The following is a 14,818-nucleotide window of genomic DNA, read 5'->3' on the forward strand; positions in this document are numbered from 1 at the left end:
ATAACAGTTCTATTTGATTCAGCAATCAAGTCATGTATTTTAAAAGGTGACAATCGAATTATATTCTGAACATTAATAAGTTATTGGATTAATATATGTGTGAGACCTAGTTAATATATTCAGTTATTGAAGCTAATGAATGGAACTAATGAAAAGAAATTTAGCACCGCTATCAGCAGTCTCTAGGAATTTCCAACCACAAATTCCAACTAGTTTGATGGATAACTGTGAAAGTGGTGTATTACAAAAGATATAAAGATAATGTCTTCTTAATTTAGATATTAAATGTTAAGCACCCAAATAAAGGGAGGCCACCAAAATACCATATTTTAAAATTTTATGCAAGTAATCAGAAGTCCCCTGATAGCCTTAGTATACTTGTATGTCTCATTAACCTTCATAAAAATGAGGCAGAAAGATGGAGAAGAAAGATCATAGGTTTTGTAATCACTCAATCTGTGGTTCAACTCTTGGCTAGGTCATTTAATTTTTATATGATCTGAGGCAAGTTACTTGACTTTTTTGAGTCTCTGTTTTCAAAGTGTTAATTTGGGATAAAAGGACCCACTTCGGTGCTGATAATGAAGAGTATAAAATATCTACTGGATTGCACACATTCTGCTATTAAATGGTGGTTGCCTCCTACTTTCTACTGTCCTCAACAAATATAAAGTTACGGAAAGTGGCTCAAGTATACATTTTCTTTCATTTCCCATTAAAAAGCAAAATAAATTTGTTTACTTAGATATTATATGTAATTCTCATTCTTAACTACTTTGGTTGCTAAAACCATTCTCTCAGTATTTTGTAGGTTTTCTGTCTCTTAAAAAATACAGTGCCTACCAGGTAAAACGCTCCTTGAATTTTCAGTCAAAGAAAGGAAGGTAGGAATAAGCAGTTGCAGCTAAATGCAACTGCACAGAAGTGATAGATACTATGGAAGTGAAAAAGTAATCTAGCAGACTTCAATTTATCCATTATCAAAAATTCTAACATTTATACTGTTAGTGGACAATCCCCCTCATTCTCAATGGAGAAATTCAGAAAAATTCTTTAAAATGTTGACTTACATAGCTCTCTCAGGTAGCCTATAAAGATAAAGCTGAAGAGAGGAGCAAAGAGAAAATTAAAGGTGTCAATCAAGAAAGTGTTGGGAAATTCTAGGAGAACAAACGCCATAAATAAGCCTCTGTTACGAATGCCTAAGTGAGATATAAAAGAGGAAAGTGTCCAAAAGTATGGTTGGAACCAAAAATGATGGAATAATAAAAGTCAATAAGAGTAGATTTTGAAGTGGAAACCTCAGAATCACATGAAAGGGAAGTGGGAACAGAAATTTTGAAAAATATATTAAATACATATATACCAAAAAGGGCACAAATCATAAGTGGCTTGATGAATTATTTTGAACCCTTATAACCATAACCCGCATCAAGAAACTGCTAGAACATTGATAACATTCAGAATCCTGGTTTATGCCTTCTCCCAAATACTGTCTGTTACCTCCCCTCCAAAGGTACCACTCTCCTGACTTCTAACCATATATATTAGCTTTGTCCATCTTTGGGCTTTATATAAGTGAATTTATATTATTTTGTGTATCACTCACTTGTTCACTACTATGTTTGTGAGATCCATGCATATTGTTTGTAGCAGTAGTTTGTTTTCTTTTCACTTCAGTATATTATAATAATGTATGAAGTAGATCTCTATTTTTTCCACTCTCATCAGAATAGAAAATTTGAGTTTTATTTCCATTTGAGGGCTTTAACAGCAAATGCTATTCTGAGCATTCTTATAAAATCTCTGGGTGTGCATTTATTCCAATTATAGTTGGGTATATAGTTAGAATTGGAATTGTTAGAACATAAAGTATATGTATGTTAAATCCTAATCAATAATGTCAACTTTCCAAAGGTTTGTATCAGTTCGTCATATTCTCCCATGTATGAGACTTTCTGTTGCTCTACATTCTCACTAATAGTCAATTTGATAAGTTTGTAACAGTAACTTACTGTGGCTTTAATTTGCACTTCCCTCACTTTTGGTGAGGTTGAGGGTCTTTCAAATGTGTACTAGCCGACTAAGTATGTTCTTTTTTGAAATGTTTATTCAGGCATGTTGCCCAATTTTCTATTTGGTTATCTGTCTTTTGGTTGTAAGTTGTATAGAAATTGATTTTAAAGGAGAGGGAAAATACAAGATTTCCAGTGATCATCTAAGAAGGAAATTAAATTAATTAATAAAAAGAACAACTGACAGTATGGTTTTGATTCACGTAATGAATTTAAGATGTGGAGGCTTTCCTTAACTGAGGAGAAGGCCTGAGATGGTGGCAAGTGTGGGAGGCTGAAGAAAATTAAACATAAGGTCAGGTTAGAGAGCCATATTCTAAGGGAAGGACAGCATGTGAAGAGAGACATCAATTTGGAGTAACATTTTCGTATTACGTGTTTGAATTCATCTGCTTAACTTTATACTACTGGCCAACTCATCATCTTGGAGCTCTGCCGTACTTCCCTATTTCTATATTTTGCATATTCTATCACTTGTTTCTACTAATCATGTCTTCTTATCTATCCTCACTGAATGTTCCCCATCATCCTTTGAATCACTGTGCCTAGAGATTTTAACCACTGCTATCATTCAGTTCTCACTGCCAAGTTACAGGATACTCCCACACTTGAAAATTGTTATTTATGACCATTTGGACTCTGTGCTCCTTGAGGTCAGTATGCCCTGGATTTTTCCCCCCATCACCCAAATGACCCTATTGTTTCCTGCCACCATCCTCCTAGACCTGTGGACTCTGTGACATTTTCCTGTTCTTTACTTTTTCAACCAGTTACTTCTTAACCTACCCTATCAGGGTTGGTCTTTCCTTTAAAATACCTGAATTAATTATGAAGTTTTCAGCTGCAAGAAGCAAAGTTCCAGACAAAAAAAAACAAACAAACAAACCAACAAAAAAAACCCAAAAATTATAGAGATTTCTTTTTCTCACCACAGAAGACTTGAGGCAGAAGGCTGCTGCGATGCATTTGGCCACTGAGTAAAATCTGAGTGACAACTCCAGGGCTCTCTTAGATATTTTTCTCAGTCTTCTCACATCAGGGTCACAAAGAGAGTTTTCCCAAATCCAGATATCACAATTCTATTTAGGGCAGAGAGAAGGGAGAAGAGAGAAGTAGCAGTATGGTTTATTTGTCCCTTTCAGCCAAAGTGCAAAGTCTTTCTCAGAAAAACGTAGCAGATTCCTGCCTATGATTCATTGACTTCTAAAGTGGCAGCTTCAAAGAGTATGAGTAAATACTCTACATTTAAATCTACTAAGTAAAATTCATTTTTAGTTTTTATGGCCCTATAGTAGAAAGAGGCTAAGAAGAGGGGTTGGGAAGAGGTTTAGGCTAACTAACCCACAGTACTTGCATTTCCTAATTACACCCCCGTGGGGCAGTATTGTTTCTGATCTGTTTCCATCTTTTCTCATTTATTCCTTCTTATTTCTCCTTTTTTCCCCTTCCTTCCTTTTTTCCTTTTCTTCTTTCATTGTTTTCTTTTTCAGTTCATTTCACAAAGAATTTGAAAAAAATTCATGGAAAATTGATTAGGCAACATAATGAAATATAAAGAGAGAGAAATAAAGAGATAATCTCAGTCATCTGGAGAAATGAACACACTCCCCACAAATCATAGTTTCTCAACTTGGATTATGATAAGAAATAGAAATTTTTTTCAATGAAAACTCTTGATGTGTTAGGTAGACTAAGTCTTGGTAACAAATAAATAGATCCATAAATGGCTTCATTGTGATAGATGTTTATTTCTTGCTTGTGCAGCAGCCAGGGATCAGCTTTCTCCTGTGCAGTGATTCGGGTTACCAGTGATTCACAATTGTATCCTATGGCTTTCATACCCGAGAACCTGTGTCACTGTTCAGCCAAAGGAATGGGATAATGGGATCTGAAAGGACATATTAACATCTTAAAAGCATTAGCTTAACAATGGAAAAACTTACTTCCAGTTACATTCCATTGACTAACATACTGGTCATTTCTGGAAAATGAAGTATATTTATGTGCTCAGGAAGAACAGCTATTAGTCTTGCCACCCCTGGAATTCAGGTGTTTTGTGTTGCTGATGGAGCAGGATACCTACTCTGAAATTCAGTGTAGCATTTGCATTAATAACATGTGTAGACAGTGAAGACAGAGCCAGACTTGGTCTTGAATACATGTCTCTCAATTAATTAGTTTCTGACATAGTTTGACTGGCTTAATTCACTTACCAATATAACTTCATTTCTCCACTTAACAAATGGGAAAGGTAGGAGAGCTTGCTCCATAGGTTTGTTCTAGTGAGAATTAAACAAGATACTATTCCTAAAACACTTAGTGCATTATAAGTACTCAATAAATGTTAGCAATTATTAATATATAAAAAGACATATTGATATATCTGATCCACCAAAAAAGAAATAATGGATTCTTAGACAGAAGGTGAAATATTCAGAATTTTAAACTAAAGAATTTCTTTGGACACTTCTACTCTACAATATAAAAGAAAACAATAATCTAAGCATCATGGTTATGACCCAAGAGACTAGACTAAAATTTTAAAAGAGTAGATAATTGACTAATAAAATTTTTAATGATTTTATCACTAAAAAACCTCAGTGCCAACTGCTTATATTCCACCTCCTCTCTCCAATGCCTCATAAAATGGTCTATAGCACACTGGAACTCATGGTGCCTGGTGGACAATGGTGCCAAATAAATAGTTGTTGAATGAATGAGTGATTGATTTCCTTATTTATCACATTTTTTGAACGATTTTACTGTACCTATATGGATGCTGGTTTTTAAATTTTTTTTTTGATCTACTGAAAATTGAAACATAAGTGACAGCTAAAAAAGAAGACTAAATTTTGCAAATCCGCACTTTGTTTTATTAGCTTTTACCTTGTCATGTGGCACTCTCTACTGGGTATGAGTACAGAAATCTCTCAGACCCAGCCATAAGTTGCCAAAATTTTTAATAAATAATAATAAAAAATACAATCTGAACAGTTTAAATAAAAATAAATTAATTCCATGTCCATAATAATATAAGACAAAAACAGAAATAGAAAGGCAGCAGTAAAAAAACAAAGACATATTTTAGTATCAACATCATTTGGTAAAAATCCAAGGTATCTGAAAACTCATATGTCACCTTACAGAACCATTCACTCATCTTCAGGGAAGGCTTCTTGCTAAAAATAATTTTGAGATACTCGTAAGAGATAAATGATTGATCAAGCCTCAAAATTCTAGAGAAAGCTTGACTGAGATACTTCTAGTCCTGAAGATTGAGAGTCAGCTCTCATGGACCACTACAACAGAGTAGTCATATCAATATCAGGATCAATAATACTTACATTTGAGCAATGAATCAGAAAGGGAAAATTAGTACCAAATATTTTTGTACATAACTATACTATAAATTGGCATGTTGTATGAAATTTTTATGCACAAAAATTAACCTTTTCCAAAAAGGCTTACTATTAGAATATGCAATATAAAGTAATCGTCACTAGAAATTGTAGTGAATAGAGCCATTCTTCTATCAAAGTCACTGCCAGTTCACCCAATAAGATCATTTCATTAGCACATAAGAAGAATCTTATCTATATTCTTGAGTAGGGTGACATGCATTTTAATCTTGTATTCATTCCTTTCTGTCAGTAAATATTTGATTAGTAAATTTTAATAATGGAGTTCCAAATATGAACATCTAATTTAGTCTGGAGTGTCAGATGACCTTCTCAGAGAAGATGAGACCTGAGCCAATTCTAGAATTATGAGTAGGCGTTAGCTAGGTAAAATCCCCTCCAGGGGGCTGGCAGTATTGTGGGCCATTCTAGACACTTTAAAAAATGACAGAATTGTAAGGAAGCAAATATTTCAGTTATAACTTGATTACAGAAAAGATAGTTAGAAAACATGTGACAAGCAATGAGTCTAGAAGGCAGACAGGCCAGGTTAAGAAGGGCCCACTAAGCTATATTATACATTCGAGCTTCTCTTTAAAGACTCACAGGGAGCCATTGAAAGCTTTTAGACAGTGAAAGAATTGGGTTTTATTTTAATTTTAAAAAGAAATTCCCTGCCTACAAGAATGGGTAGGAATAAGATAAGAGTGGGCAAAAATAGTCAATTGTAGTCTCTATGCAAGAATCTAAAAACTCTATCATAATACAGTTCAAAAGATAGGCATAGCAGAGAACAGATCTGTTTTAAGCTACATGAAATATTTTTCTGATCTCTTAAGTCATCATTCTTATTTAACCTTATTCTCTTAGTGATATTAAAGACAGATTTTATATGAGCATCAGAAATAAAGGATCTATACTGAGCTCTCGTCATTTCACCCAGATTTGGTTTGATCCACAGAATCCAAGGATAAATATGTGTGTGTGTGTGTGTGTGTGTGTGCATGTGTGGGGATGTGGTGCATGTGTGGGTGTGTGTGGAGAGAGAGAGAGAGAGAGAGACAGACAGATAGAGACAAGAGAAGGGAAAAATAACCTGAAGTTTAGATGGAGTGTATCATGAACTAAGTGTCCTTTACTTTGGGAATAATAAAGGATTGTTCTGGTTAGAAATACAAAGTAAACTATCTGTAGTATTAAATTTACCCAGGTAGGAGCCTTGAGTCAATAAATCGAAATATATTTGTGAGGATCAGTGCCCAAGAATCTAAAAAAATTGAGCTGTCTCTAAGAAGTTTTCATCAGATGTTTTATTTAACTTAAGCTTTTCATTAAATGGACCATGTGAGAAAGACTGATTAATTTTCAATAGAAGAGAAATTTGCACTCAAGATGTATTACGGTTACAGATCTGAGAAAAGAAAGCTTCCCAGTTATCAATCAGGATTATTGCTTTGGCAACCACTCTCATCAAAGCCACAGTAGCTAATTATTTCTCCTGATCTAGCCTCATCCAAACCCAGGATTCCTCAAATGAAATATTATACTTATGGATTTTCTTAGATGATATGCATTTTATTAAATACCTATGTTGTCTAAGACCCAAGATATTTTATCTAATATTTTATGTTTTATGCCACTTGACCAACCAAAGAAAGGCTGATTTAAGTCTTTGTTAAGCTGAAAAATTAAAGTGTTCCAACATGAAATGCTTACATCAGTTTTAATTTATTCACTAACCACCATAAGAATGGAAAGGAAAAGTTGTCTCATGGCAGTCAAAGTGGAATTTCAAAAGATCCTTGAGCAGGAAAAAAAAAAATCTCAATAAAATGTGAGAGATTTCTCTTAATGTCTTTCTTCATGATCTCCTCCTTTAATCAATTAAGTTATTTATGCAAACAAGATTAGGGATATCAAAGTTTCATTGAGTTGAAGAGATAATGTTCATCTTTCTAGCAAATAATCTGTCTTAAGTAAGGTGGTGAACAAGGACGGTAATTATCATATTGTCTATAAAAACTCACTTTAAGGGAAGAAAATAAGGAGTGATGCCTTCAAGAATTATCCAATAGACTTTTTTGTAATATTATCAAGTTCAGTATATAAGTAAACTTAAAAATATAAGTAAATTTGATTGAGAAATTGACCATTTAGATTGACATAATAATCATTAGAAAAATATCTTATGGAAGATTATACTTTGAATTTCCAGCTAAATGGGGCTCTCTCCAATATAATAAGTATCATTACCATGTGACGGATAATTAAACAGTTGCTTTAAATCCACTTTATAACAGAATAGGTAGATAAAAATAGATAAGTAAAGGTTAAGAGTTACCATCCACCCAAAACAATAACTGCCCATTGTTGGGAAAGTTGTGATTAGACCCATGTATCTCCTATTCGATCTTTTTACTTCATGTTTCTCCCAGATGATGACCATCACTCTTCTAGCATTTGTGGAATAGAGTCCAAACTACTTTAGCCTTTTATGATTGTGCATAAATTATCACTTATCAATATCAATACTATCAATATTGTATTTTCCTCTGCTCTCCTTCACATACTTACTATTAAACTAAACCAAATGTTTCCTATGTTTTCTGTCCAGATACCATACTTTCTGTCTCCATGCCTTTATTCTTAGCTTCCCTTCCTCCTAGAATTTTCACATGTGAAGAATCTGTTCCTCCACCCACCTCACCTACTACCTGCTTCACAGGTTATAATCTCTCCTACAGATTTGCTTTGTTTATCTCTTTGTATATGCAAACATGGTATGTTTAAAATTTTTAAATTACATGCCAATAATGACAGAGCAAGAGATTTCATATGAAAACTCCTACTTTGAAATATCTTCTGAAAAATTAGAAGTTTGGCAACACTGCACTATCTTTTCTGTAGGATAATAAGTGGCAAGGCTGAGTCACAACTCTCCCCATTGAAGCTCTCCCCATCAGGTGGGGTTGGAAATCCTCAGCATGGCTCCCACTCCTACCTTGTTGACCTCCGCACTGAAGCAGAATGACAGCTGGCATATATATTTCTGCTTACATTGCAGTGCTCTTTCAAAAAAGCGTAAGGTGGATTATTTCTTACATTCCCAACTTATATATTTCTTGACTAATTCCTGTAGAAAAATTAGGGGGCAGCTTTGACCTTCATCATCAAAATTTTCTCACTCCTCTGTGTCAGGCTAAATCTGTATTCCTATTGTATTTCCATAGCATGACGCAAAAGGTATTATTGGCCCCTTCTTGCACTATCTTATGCTTATTTCTTACACTTATATCTTAACTTTAAAATTTAGGAAGCTTCTATCAGTAGTGTTCAACGACTAACTGAGGTGGACCCTACAAACTTCACAGGCTTGTACTAGGGCTTTACACATACATAGCCACTTATCTTTAAATGCACACCTTTGTCCAGTGAATGGATAAGTATATATTTCAGCAAGAATAGATTAGGCTAATTTTACAGATCACAAATTGCATAAAAAGCACAACTGTGCTCCTATTTAATTGGAATCAGAAATTCCTTATAATGGTTATCTACTCTAAAAATCTAAATGCTTGTAAAATTTGAGTTCTTTTTCAAATTCCATTTCTACTCTCTGACATACTTAGGGCATGCAGACTGCTCCATTAAGTCATTAAATATTAAAAAGAACTAAGTTAAGCTTGAAAAATTACCTTGAGCTATTTTCCCCATCTTTAGTACCCAAAATAAATCAAACAAACTATATTTTGTGTGAGATCCTTGCTAGCTGGAGAAGGACTCTAGAAGAGAACAGTATTACTCAATTTGTTTTATATTTCCTGTTTGGTTTTGCACTTACTTCTGACAATAAATAGAGGAGACAATCACTATTTTTTTTCTGGTAAAAGAAATAGCTGGAATTTGCTCTTGAAAGCACACTCTGTTAGTAAGACATTTTTACCTGCAAATTACACGACACAACACCTTTAGGGTCTCAAGATCTTTTTGCTTTTTCTCCCTCTCAAATCCTTTACTCTTTCTCTCCATGTAGCTGTTAGCTCTTAGCTTTGTCTCATATGTCCTTAACTGACACATCCTCCTTAAATTTCATTAGCAAAATGCTCCCAATGCTCGCACTGTCTATTTCTCATCTCTGGATTTGCCTGTCTCATCAATATCTACTTTTCAAAAGCCAGGCTAAAAGGGTAAGTCTAATTTCTGCAATAGAGCTTTGTACAAATGTGGATAATACTAGGTGCTAGCTGATGGCCTACTGTGCTTCAGGCACTTGGCACACAGTATTTCCAGGCTTCCCGGCAACCCTAACAGTGAGCTTTTCCCATGGCTCAGTTGAGGAAACTGAGTCTGAGAGAGGTTAGCACTTGCCCAGGCTGACTTGGCCAGCCAGTAAGGGTTATAATTGGAGTCTGGCTCTGGCACACACCATACCTCTCTTTCTAATGTATTGTCTCATTTTATATATGTAAACTAATCATATAATGGCAAAGAATTCTCAACATTTAGAAAAGCCAAAGGAAAAATAAAATACGTAATCCTCCTTTCTTGGTCATTTCTTTTCTTGGGAACCTGAAACTTTTGTCTTTATAGTTGATGTAATTGTCTCTTCAGTTCAGAGACTATTGAAAACCCACAATTTTTACTCTGCCCCAAGGATAGGAATTGAAATTGTAGCTGAATAAGATTCTGTTCAGTGCCAGCACTCAACAGTGCCCCTCAGAAACTCAAATTCACTCCTCTTAACTACTCTCCTTAAGAGAGGCTCCAAGACACTGACCCCTCCATAGCTTCTTCTGATGGGTCTCCCAGGCAGTTGCTTCATTGGCAATAGCTTCTACCTCGGATAGCCCATTGTAATTCCTGTTAGCAGCTCTTCAGGGCTTTTAGAGGTGTTTACAGGAGCTCTTCCTCTAATTAAAAGAGCTTGCAAACTCTTATGTGACTGGGAAGCTAATCTATATGACACCGGGGAGAATTTCAACAGGAAGTCTGCTAAACTTTCTAATGGTAGCTGAGTTGCAGAGTACTCTCCAGAAATGTCATTGGTTCTTAGGTATATTGAGAGAGAGAGAGAGAGAGAGAACAGAGATTAAGAAAAACTTCACTGTCTCTGTCTTTAAAGAGTCATATGGGTCATAGAGACATATAAGTAGAAAATTGCTTTAGACTGTGTTAGTGCTTGACAAAGGTAAAAACAAATCCATGAAAGTGTCTTAGAAAATCAGTCCAGTCTAATACTACAAAAAGCAGAGTTATGCATGCTCCAGTTCATTCTCCCTTAAGATTGGATCAAAACCGCATATTGGTTTTGACTTAAGGGGAAGTCAGATAGTGTAGGTGATGCATTCCAACTCAAGTTCAGAAACTGTCATCTTCTTCCAGGCATCTATTCACAGAACTAGGGGACATAGCTATTATTCCAGTTTCTTGTTACCAGTGTTCCCCATGAGCTGCCAAGCCAGCTATGTAAATCACATAGCTAAAGCAGTTCTGGAATTTAAAGAGTACTGTGAGTTATATTAATTTCAAAAGACATAAATAGAGCCCAGAAAGGCCTCCACAAATGCAATAGGTTGGCCATCATCTGCACCTGAGTACAGTTCTGCCACCCGCATTGAGGACTCCAGGATTTACATCCCAAGGCAAACTCCTTATCTTGCCTGTGTCCATCCTCTTCTCCCCAACATTCCAGTTCTTGTCACTTTACTTTTCCAACAGGACACTTGCTTCATATTTTCCTTTGGGGAACTATAGCTATAAGCTACTATGCTTTTGAAAATATGAAGGTATGGCTTGATCTAAGAGGTTAATAAAATCCTAATACCGTATCTAATTTGTACAGGTTGACAAATAAATGAACATTTCAGAATGGATTCCATTTTCAGTTTTTAGTTTACCCTTGAATCCAAACCAGAGTTTTAAAATCACCAAGTTTAAACATTAACTCTGATTTCATTTTGATTTCAAATAAGTACTCATTTCTAATTTAATGAATTCCTTGATATCTGTGCACAGCCTTTGTCTTGAAAGACTCTTTCTTTATTCAAAACTCTCCCTTATTGGATATCTTATCTTTTTTAACACTAAGCTCTCTGGAAACTCCTCAGTATAGTCACAGCTCCCCAAATCCCCAGCAACAGCCCACATACAAGACACAGAACAATGTTCACATTATCAGGGCTTACTGTCTTCTCTGTATACACAGTTTGGCATAAACACTGTCAACCAGTAGCTCTAGGACAATGGGGTAGCTTTCTTACTCAACTTACTGTGTAGGGTAAGGATTATTTGTGATACCATCTTTCTTTGCACACTTGCATTTTAAAATAATATTTTAATAAAAGATATATTTGAAATGATTAGACCTTGACTTTAGAATAATTCGTCACATGGTCTAGAGTAAAACCTTGTCTACCCTCCCAATTTTTCTTGTTTCTGTTCCTGTTTGCTACTGAACTTCAATATGATTAGAATTATCAAGTGCCTAGCTTCCTAGATGGAATATTGTGTCTATTTTTTTCCTATAGTACATAAGCTGATTATTATTTTTTTATTGAAGTAAGGCCAGTTTACAATGTTGTGTCCATAGGCTGATTATTTTTTTTTCTGATCTCATGTATTATCTTTAATAAGAGACTTAGGGCTAAAATAACTTTGAGTAGCATTTGGGTTGCACAGAAAACTATAAGCTTTGATTCTAGTTGTCAAGCTGTTTAATTTCTAAAATATTCCCTGCAACTCCACTTGGAAGATTGTGTTGTATCCCTTTTAACTTGTGTGTTTATTTTCATTTTGTCTATGCTTTATGTTTTAATAGTGAGTAACAGCTATTCCCATCAAACTATTGGTGTATAAGTGAAGGCTTAATGTAATACTTCAAAAAATAGTATATAGGTGTACTAAATAATTTGGGGAAGGAAATCTTGATACAAATAACTTACTGACTTTAAGACAGAGTAAACATAATACAAGAAATAATGCATAGTTCCTGTTTCTAACCAGAGTTGAATGAAGAGAAAAAAAAGAAAAGTGAGAAGGATATTTGAAGACCATAACAAATTTAGGACTGGGTAAAAGGAAAGTCTTTCAGAATAAAAATTCACTCTGAAATGATATGCTATATTTACAGAGATGGTAGAGGCCCCTCTTATAGAAATCTTTACCAGGTATTAATATTTTTAATTTAGCATCTATATATGCTTTTGAATCATAGTAGTTGAATGAATATTAGAAAGTTTGTGCTTCAAGACTGTGGGAGAAAACCCTACCAGTTTTCATTTACCTCTTCTTCATTCTCACTCTCCCCCAGTCCTATTCAATACTTCCCTAACTATGAACTCCTTTGGGAAATCCCAAGATCAAAGTTCCAACCTGTTTTAATCCACCTTTCGTCCATACCATCTATATAAAGTTGAGCAACACAGACATGCTCCTGCCTATATTTTTAAAAACTGTTCACGTTCCTCAAATGTTTTTATCAGTCTTTCTTTTTAAGGCAACGTTGTCCAAATTTATAGCAATGTAGTTCTTCAGTTGTTTCCTGTGGCTTTATATTAAATCAGGAGTCATATTAAGATTACTTAAAGATCAGATTAGAATAGTGTGGAAGCTGTAGTTCCCACAAATAGCCATAAGAGGCCATAAGTACCCATTACTAGCTTTGAAAGGACTTGTAAGTGCCTGTAATACCCACCATGATGCGAATGCCACTGCTAATGGCATCCACTGAACTCTGGATATGCACTGAGCTGGGAAAACTCAAATGCTGGTATGTATGAATGGCTACAAGTTTTGTGGCAGGCACCCCTTGTTAGGTATCTCCCAAGCAACCTGGATAGTTATTCAAATAACTTGAAAACAAAGCCTATTTACCTATCTCAAATATTTTATTGTTTTAACAATTATATGCAAAAGAGCTGACTTTCAGATCTGTGTATAGCCACAACTATCTTATCTTGTAAAATTACCCTTTTCACATCAAATTCGCTACTTATTGATGGTACATATTTTTATAGGATTTTTTTGTGTGTGTGAAGAAAGAAAAAACTAATATGTCAGTGCAAAGCAAAGCTGTTACAGAATAAATCAGTAAAGTTATCAAGACTTTAACACTACAAATGAAAAAGTTAAGCTGTACTATTTCATATTTCATTTTAATTAATTGACAAATAATAGACAAATCAAATTTGAAAGACAGTGAGCTAGTTCTTCACCTGGAAATTCAGCACAGGCCTTGTGTTTAATATTATTTCACTGGTTAGAAAAAAATTTAGTACTGTGCTATTGAAGATGGCAAAGACAAAAATGCATGATATTCCTTGTTTTATTGAGAGGGATTTTAAATATATTTTAAACTACTATTGATTGTCCAAGAAACTTCATTTTAAAAGATGCCAAGTCTGAAAAATGGTTTATGCAATAAAATTGCAATAGAAATAAAGGATCTCAAACAATATTTTCTTAACATTAACATCAGTTTACAGAATATTTATTGGCAATTGCATGACTTTATTATTTGCTCATTTGTTAACTTATTTATTCAAGAAATATTTGGGTTCACATTATATACAAGTCAAAGACAGTAAGATTGGAAAACTGCTACAAGAGATCCAAGCAACGAAGGCTGAAAGATGAGAGAGGGTCTGGCAAAGGAATCTTCCTATAGAAGTTACCTTATTATCAAAACCTGAGCTACCTAGGCAAATCGAGAGGGAAAAAATATCCCAGAGACAGAGAAAGTTTTATGCAAACAGAGGGAGGAAGGTATAGAGACCTTAGACAGGAAAGCTGGAAAGAACAATATAATAAAGGTCTTTAAAAAGCCATACTAAGAAAATAAGTTACATTCTGAAGTTAATGGGATAATCTCTGAAGGGACACAGGAAGTCTTAAAGTCAAATGTATGATTTAGAAAGTTCACAAGAAGAAGTCAGGCTAGAAGTAGTCAGAATGGTTAGAAGACTCCTGCCATAGTTTGGGAATTGACTAGAAAGCCAGGTGACATGGTGGCTGAACCCCTCTATGCTTATATGTGGTTGTATCAATGAATGTGAGCACTTGTGGGTAATTTTAATAAAAATCTGTTGGAAGTGTTTGATTTCTATTTTCAAAAGTAAAGTGCATAAAGTATGCACTCAAGTGTGCACTTTACATTTTCACCTATTCATATTGTTTTACCTATTTTTATTGCTAAAATAATGAAAATACTAACTGGATGAGTATACAGAGGTTCCGGAAAATTTAGGGTTTTTTTTCTTTATTTTTAAGACACTGCCATCTAGTGAAACTTTTGTAAAAATCACTTTGTGATGATTTCATTCCAGTTTGTATCTTATGGCCATTTCC

At 34.6% G+C, this 14,818-nt stretch overlaps 1 protein-coding gene across 2 annotated transcripts in view; it reads left to right on the forward strand.

Annotated features, from left to right (window-relative positions):
- Positions 1-14,818, forward strand: part of KYNU (kynureninase) — a 90,544-nt gene that overhangs the window by 37,485 nt on the left and 38,241 nt on the right. The window lies entirely within an intron of this gene.

Source organism: Camelus ferus, chromosome 5 (genome assembly GCF_009834535.1).
Source record: "Camelus ferus isolate YT-003-E chromosome 5, BCGSAC_Cfer_1.0, whole genome shotgun sequence".
In the NCBI taxonomy this organism is placed as follows: Eukaryota; Metazoa; Chordata; class Mammalia; order Artiodactyla; family Camelidae; genus Camelus; species Camelus ferus.